Below are 8,189 nucleotides of genomic sequence, written 5' to 3'. Positions count from 1 at the left end.
GTATGAGTTTTGGCCAGGGATCTTTTACGTTTGGGACGCTCTTCCTTCTGTGTCATACTCACCTAGGGAACCAGTTCTAATTCTATTTTTTAACTATTTGCATGGCAAAGATTTGGTTGGTTGCCACCAGTTGCAGCACCTTTTCTCTAGACTAACGTCTCAGGTAATTATTCTTCGATGACAACAATTGGTTTGTAGTCGTTTATTATTATGTCTTCCTTTTGACAGATTCAAAGATGGATTTTGGGGATGTGAGCAGCTGGGACAATCCTCACTTATTACAGACATTCCCTTCATTACTGGACAAGGACAGAGGTACAGCTATTGGTACGGATGACATTTTCAGCAAAGAAGGTGCAGTATATTAATTGATTCATGAATACTAATTTGTATCTTGTCCCAAGAAGCAGAGTTGTAGCTATAATGGGTGCAGAGGGGGTTGTCACAGTCAAGCACTACTGTCTGAGGGGCCGAAAGCCCCTGTAACTCACATTTGTTTCCTAGGAACACTTTGGCTTAGAATTTAGGAATATACATTTCTTATTGAATATTCCCAGTATACTGTCCTCACTATAATGACATTTCACACGAGTGCATTGCATGTATATGCCTGTAATAGGATAGGTGTCCCAATGTAGGGCTGTGCAAAGAGCTTACCGCTAATTACCCCTGAAGTCATGAGCAACCGCTACTGTCAGGTCCCATCCGCAAACTCTGTCTACCTGTCAGTAGTGCGGAGGATATGAGGATATTCTGAGTGCAGCGGGTAGGTGTTGTGTTTATTTAAACATCCGTGAAGTCTCATGCAGGAGGAAAAGGGCTGCCGTTTCCTGGACACCATGAGGCAGCCGTTGCGCAGCCAAGGAGAGGTGAGGTGGCAAGCCAGAAAATAAGTCACTGCAAGCGAAACGTTAAAGAAGATGCTCCTGTGTGTTACAGAATGAGTGAGAAAAAAAGAAAAAAAATCTTTAATAATTTGGGAGATATGCTAGGAGATCAGTAAGTTTGTGAACACCTTAGTATGAGATAGAGAGAGTTTCTACAGCTGGTGGTTGATGTGTTCATGCCTATGTAGACGCTGGGGAGAGACGGAGATTAGGAGAGACAAGCTGATGTGAATTGAAATCGAAGTCAGATGTGGAAAGCCAGTAGTTCGGCTCAGTAGACCTGTGATCAGGTTGGAACATTTGTCCGTAATACGGGGGCATAAATGCGCCTATAATACACTCATGTGAAACAGGACTCATACTTTCAGAAAGGACATCAGGGAGATTCCAAAGAGGGAAACAGAATATTTTTTCCTCAATGCCTGACACATCCTCAACCTTCAGTACGGCATTTGAATAACAAATAGTACTTATGACACACTTCAGTACACCTCAAAATGAATACAGTCACACAGCAGACATCCAAACTAATGCAAATCAGACCCCTAACCTAAGATATAGATCTAAGACCATACCATACCTTTGTACATGGTTTATAAGTCCAGCGTATTCATAAAGACCATAAAGAGAGCATTTCCTGCAACTTTTCCTGGCCAACACAGGAGATAGAACTGCAGTGGAGGAGCCAGGAGTAGGGATACAGGAGTAATTTACATAATCTGTTGCCTTAATCCAAGAGATAGCGGCTGATTAAAAGAAGAAAAAAACTGCCATCCCTGCACCTTGTGGGGACAGTGCCCAGAGAAGCAATGTTTGCCAGAACTCTCAAAAACAAGGTTCCAGAAAATTTGTGGCTGCTGCCAATTATGTATTCTAAATAGCACATGGAAGGCTCGGTTACAGATTTTGCATTGAAGCCCCAGAGCTTTAAGCTCTTCCTCCACTAACAAGGCTGCATACTAGCTTAACAGATGACTTGAGATGTTCGGCAAAAATCAACATGTTCATAAAACGGGTATGCTATAAAAAAGTAACTTGGACATGCCATCCCAAATTATAACATTTTCAAAAGTATTTCACTTACACTTCAAGCAGCTGCTTTTCCTTGTTAACTGGGAAAAGAGAATTGTAGACATAGTCTACAGCGCCATCTTTGGTGACTGGTCATATAGCATGCATAGTATTTTACACAGATACCTCCTTGTTTTTTCTACCCTCTCTTCTGTGTAGGTTGCTTCCATAGTGGCTTCCTCATGCCTTCTGTGCTTACCTGAATTTCTGTGCAAGGAGAAGGTGTGCTTATACTAAGGGAAGAAGGGAAAATCATAGTTGGGCAGTCCTCCATGTTCAGTAATTTGGTGAAGTCTCTTCTGGTCTTCACTAGTTTGCAGTACCATCCTCCGATGTTTAATGATGATGTTTAATACAAAAGCTCATACACTTGAGTGGTTCCTGGTCTTCCCTGGTTTGGTGGAGCAGTCCTTAGTCTTCAGTGATTTGGTGAAGCAGCCCTTGGTCTTTAATGATTTGATGAAACAGTCCCTGATCTTCATCTTCAGTAGTTTGGTGGAACAGTCCCTGGTCTTCAAAAGGTTTGATGAAGCAGAACCTGTTTACCAGCGATTGTTAGAGTACTGCTTGGTCTTTAGTAGTTTTGAAGAGCAGTCCTTCATTTTCAAGGCAAAGCAGTCCATGGTCTTCAGTGGTTTTGTGAAGCAGTCTCTGGAATTCAGTGGATTGGTGTACTAGTTCCTGAATTTTTGGTTGCCACATGAAGCAGTCATTGGTTCTCAATGGTTTGCTGCAGTAGTCTCCAGTTGCCTCTGTCATACCCATCATTCTGTAGATACTGGCAAAAATCTTACACAGCAGAATCATAGATTGCTTATGGTACTCAAATAAACATACATTATAGTTTATCTCTGACACAACCATGTAACTAGGTTAACTACACAGATGTTCTTACATAAATAATAAATCATTTGTATTAATGGTGAATTACTGAATCTTACTGAATTTTAATAAACCTTTTTCTCATTTTAATAGGACTCAGTCTTGGAACCTATAACATGGATGATGTCATAAAAGAGGTAGGCTACAGTATCATAGTACCTATATTCTTGTACATAGAGGGCAGTATTATAGTAGTTATATTCTTGTACATAGGAGGCAGTATTATAGTAGTTATATTCTTGTACATAGGGGGCAGTATTATAGTAGTTATATTCTTGTACATAGGGGGCAGTATTATAGTAGTTATATTCTTGTACATAGGAGGACAGTATTATACTAGTTATATTCTTGTACAGAGGGGGCAGTATTATAGTAGTTATATTCTTGTACATAGGGAGCAGTATTATTTATATTAGTTATATTCTTGTACATAGGAGCAGTATTATAGTAGTTATATTCTTGTACATAGGGGCAGTGTTATACTAGTTATATTCTTGTACATAGGGGGCAGTATTATAGTAGTTATATTCTTGTACATAGGGGGCAGTATTATATTAGTTATATTCTTGTACATAGAAGGACAGTATTATAGTAGTTATATTCTTGTACATAGAAGGCAGTATTATAGAAGTTATATTCTTGTACATAGGAGTCAGTGTTATAGTAGTTGTATTCTTGTACATAGGAGCAGTATTTTAGTAGTTATATTCTTGTACATGGGAGGCAGTATTATAGTAGTTATATTCTTCTACATAGGGGGCAGTATTATAGTACTTATATTCTTGTACATAGAAGGACAGTATTATACTAATTATATTCTTGTACATAGGGGGCAGTATTATAGTAGTTATATTCTTGTACATAGGGAGCAGTATTATAGTAGTTATATTCTTGCACATAGGGGGCAGTATTATAGTAGTTATATTCTTGTACATAGGGAGCAGTATTATAGTAGTTATATTCTTGTACATAGGAGGCAGTATTATAGTAGTTATATTCTTGTACATAGGGGCAGTGTTATACTAGTTATATTCTTGTACATAGGGGGCAGTATTATAGTAGTTATATTCTTGTACATAGGGGGCAGTATTATATTAGTTATATTCTTGTACATAGGAGGCAGTATTATAGCAGTTATATTCTTGTACATAGGGGGAAGTATTATATTAGTTATATTCTTGTACGTAGGGGCAGTATGATAGTAGTTATATTCTTGTACATAGGAGGCAGTATTATAGTAGTTATATTCTTGTACATAGAAGGCAGTATTATAGTAGTTATATTCTTGTACATAGGGGGCAGTATTATCATAGTTATATTCTTGTACATAGGAGGCAGCATTATAGTAGTTATATTCTTGTACACAGGAGGCAGCATTATAGTAGTTATATTCTTGTAAATAGGAGCAGTATTATAGTAGTTATATTCTTGTACATTGGGGACAGTATTATAGTAGTTATATTCTTGTTCATAGGGGGCAGTACTATAGTAGTTATATTCTTGTACATAGCGGATAGTATTATAGTAGTTATATTCTTGTACATAGAGGGCAGTATTATAGTAGTTATATTCTTGCACATAGCGGACAGTATTATAGTAGTTATATTCTTGTATATTGGGGACAGTATTATAGTACTTATATTCTTGTAAATAGGAAGCAGTATTATAGTAGTTATATTCTTGTACATTGGGGACAGTATTATAGTAGTTATATTCTTGTACATAAGAGGCAGTATTATAGTAGTTATATTCTTGTAAATAGGAAGCAGTATTATAGTAGTTATATTCTTGTACATATGAAGCAATATTATAGTAGTTATATTCTTGTACATAGGGGCAGTATTATAGTAGTTATATTCTTGTACATAGGAGGCAGTATTATAGTAGTTATATTCTTGTACATAGGGGCAGTATTATAGTAGTTATATTCTTGTACATAGGAGGCAGTATTATAGTAGTTATATTCTTGTACATAGGGGGCAGTAATATAGTAGTTATATTCTTGTACATAAGAGGCAGTATTATAGTAATTATATTCTTGTACATAGGAGGCAGTATTATGGTAGTTATATTCTTGTACATAGGGGGCTATATTATAGTAGTTATATTCTTGTACATAAGAGGCAGTATTATAGTAGTTATATTCTTCTACATAGGAGGAGTAGTATAGTAGTCATATTCTTGTATATGGGGGCAGTATTATAGTAGTTATATTCTTGTATATGGGGGGCAGTATTATAGTAGTTATATTCTTGTACATAGGAGGCAGAATTATAGTAGATATATTCTTGTACATAGGAGGCAGTGTTATAGTAGTTATATTCTTGTACATAGGAGCAGTATTATAGGAATTGTATTCTTGTACATAGGCTAGCAGTATTAAAGTAGCTATATTCTTGTACATTAGAAGGCTGTATTATAGTATTTATATTCTTGTACATAGGGAACAGTATTATAGTAGTTATTTTCTTGTACATAGGAGGCAGTATTATAGTAGATATTTTCTTGTACATAGGAGGCAGTATTATAGTAGATATTTTCTTGTACATAGGAGGCAGTATTATAGTAGTTATATTCTTGTACATAGGGGGCAGTATTATAGTAGTTAAATTCTTGTACATAGGAGGCAGTATTATAGTAGTTATATTCTTGTACATAGGGGGCAGTATTATAGTAATTAAATTCTTGTACATAGGAGGCAGTATTATAGAAGTTATATTCTTGTGCATAGGAGGCAATATGATAGTAGTTATATTCTTGTACATAGGAGTAGCAGTATAGTGGTCATATTCTTGTATATGGGGGGCAGTATTATAGTAGTTATAATCTTGTATATAGGGGGCAGTATTATAGTAGATATATTCTTCTACATAGGGGGCAGTCTTACAGTAGTTATATTCTTGTACATAGCGGACAGTATTATACATTAGTAGTACTATTCTTGTACATAGGAGGCTATATTATAGTAGTTATATTCTTGTAAATAGGAGGCAGTATTATAGTATTTATATTCTTGTACATAGGGAACAGTATTATAGTAGTTATTTTCTTGTACATAGGAGGCAGTATTATAGTAGTTATATTCTTGTACATAGGGGGCAGTATTATAGTAGTTAAATTCTTGTACATATGAGGCAATATTATAGTAGTTATATTCTTATACATAGGAGGCAGTATTATAGTAGTTATATTCTTATACATAGGAGGAGTAGTATAGTAGTCATATTCTTGTATATGGGGGGCAGTATTATAGTAGTTATAATCTTGTACATAGGAGGCAGTATTATAGTAGATATATTCTTGTACTTTGGAGGCAGTGTTATAGTAGTTATATTCTTGTACGTAGGAGGCAGTATTATAGGAGTTGTATTCTTGTACATAGGCTAGCAATATTAAAGTAGCTATATTCTTGTACATTAGAGGGCTGTATTATAGTATTTATATTCTTGTACATAGGGAACAGTATTATAGTAGTTATTTTCTTGTACATAGGAGGCAGTATTATAGTAGATATATTCTTGTACATAGGAGACAGTATTATAGTAGTTATATTCTTGTACATAGGGGCAGTATTATAGTAGATATATTCTTGTACATAGGGGCAGTATTATAGTAGATATATTCTTGTACATGGGAGGCAGTATTATAGTAGTTATTTTTTGTACATAGGAGGCAGTATTATAGTAGATATATTCTTGTACATAGGAGGCAGTATTATAGTAGTTAAATTCTTGTACATAGGAGGCAGTATTATAGTAGATATATTCTTATACATAGGAGGCAATGTTATAGTAGTTGTATTCTTGTACATAGAGGACAGTATTATAGTAGTTACATTCTTGTACATAGGATGGCAATATTATAGTATTAATCTTCTTGTACATAGGTGCAGTATTATAGTAGTTATATTCTTGTACATGGGCAGCAGTATTATAGGAGTTATATTCTTGTACATGGGCAGCAGTATTATAGGAGTTATATTCTTGTACATAGAAGGCAGTATTATAGTAGTTATATTCTTGTACATAGGAAACAGTATTATAAGAGTTATATTCTTGTACATAGGAGGCAGTATTATGGTAGTTATATTCTTGTGCATAGGGAGCAATATTATAGTAGTTATATTCTTGTACATAGGAGCAGTATCATAGTAGTTATATTCTTGTACATAGGAGGCAGTATTATAGTAGTTATATTCTTGTACATAGGAGACACTATTATAGGAGTTATATTCTTATACATAGGAGGCAGTATTATAGTAGTTATATTCTTGTACATAGGGGGCAGTATTATAGTAGTTATATTCTTGTACATAGGAGGCAGTATTATAGTAGTTATATTCTTGTACATAGGGGGCAGTATTATAGTAGTTATATTCTTGTACATAGGAGGCAGTATTATAGTAGTTATATTCTTGTACATAGGAGACACTATTATAGGAGTTATATTCTTATACATAGGAGGCAATAGTATAGTAGTTATATTCTTGTACATAGGGGGCAGTATTATAGTCGTTATATTCTTGTACATAGGAGAGAGTATTATAGGAGTTATATTCTTGTGCAAAGGAGCAGTATTATAGTATGTTTATAGTAGTTATAGTATTGAACATGGGACAGTATTGTAGCAGTTATATACCTATATTAATGATTACTTTCCTTCTCCCATAGCAGAGAGCTGCAGTGAGTACAAGAGAAAATTGGTACTCCTTCTTGGGGCATGATGAGAGTGAAATGCGGGATAAAAAAAGCTTTTCTTTTTATATTGCAGGAAATGTTTGACAAGCAGCCACAGATATCACTATTGAGCCGTTTACAATCTAAAGAACGTAAACCTTATAAGAAGCGAGCAGGAAATTTGTCTGAATGTTTCTGGAAATATTGTGTCTGATTGTGAGGAACAAGAAGTATCTATAGGATTTCTGCTTATTTCTACACTCCTGTATTTACAATGATGCCTCATCTCAACACACAATGGAAAAATGGATGTGAAGACGAACTCTGCAAAATAGTTTATTTTACATTTCAGACAAATATTTAATGTTTTGCTAATATTTGATTTAACTTTTTTCTTTCAAAGGAAGCTATTTAATAAAAGTAATAATGACAATAATATGTGAAGAGTGAAATTACTTTACAATATGTATTGTGAGCAGAGAGATAGTAATCAGTCCACTAGGCTCAGTAATGTGACTGTTTTAGGATGTGTCTTATCTCTCCTTCAACCTGCACATAGAAGGAGATGGGAAAAAAACAAATGGATTTGGAAGTTCCAACTAATTATTTCCAATTGGGTGTCTACAACTGGGAATAAACTGGGCATTTGGGCAACTAAACAGTGGTCAAGGGC

The sequence above is a fragment of the Eleutherodactylus coqui genome, chromosome 6 (genome assembly GCF_035609145.1).
Source record: "Eleutherodactylus coqui strain aEleCoq1 chromosome 6, aEleCoq1.hap1, whole genome shotgun sequence".
In the NCBI taxonomy this organism is placed as follows: Eukaryota; Metazoa; Chordata; class Amphibia; order Anura; family Eleutherodactylidae; genus Eleutherodactylus; species Eleutherodactylus coqui.
Note: the sequence above shows the minus strand (reverse complement) of the source record.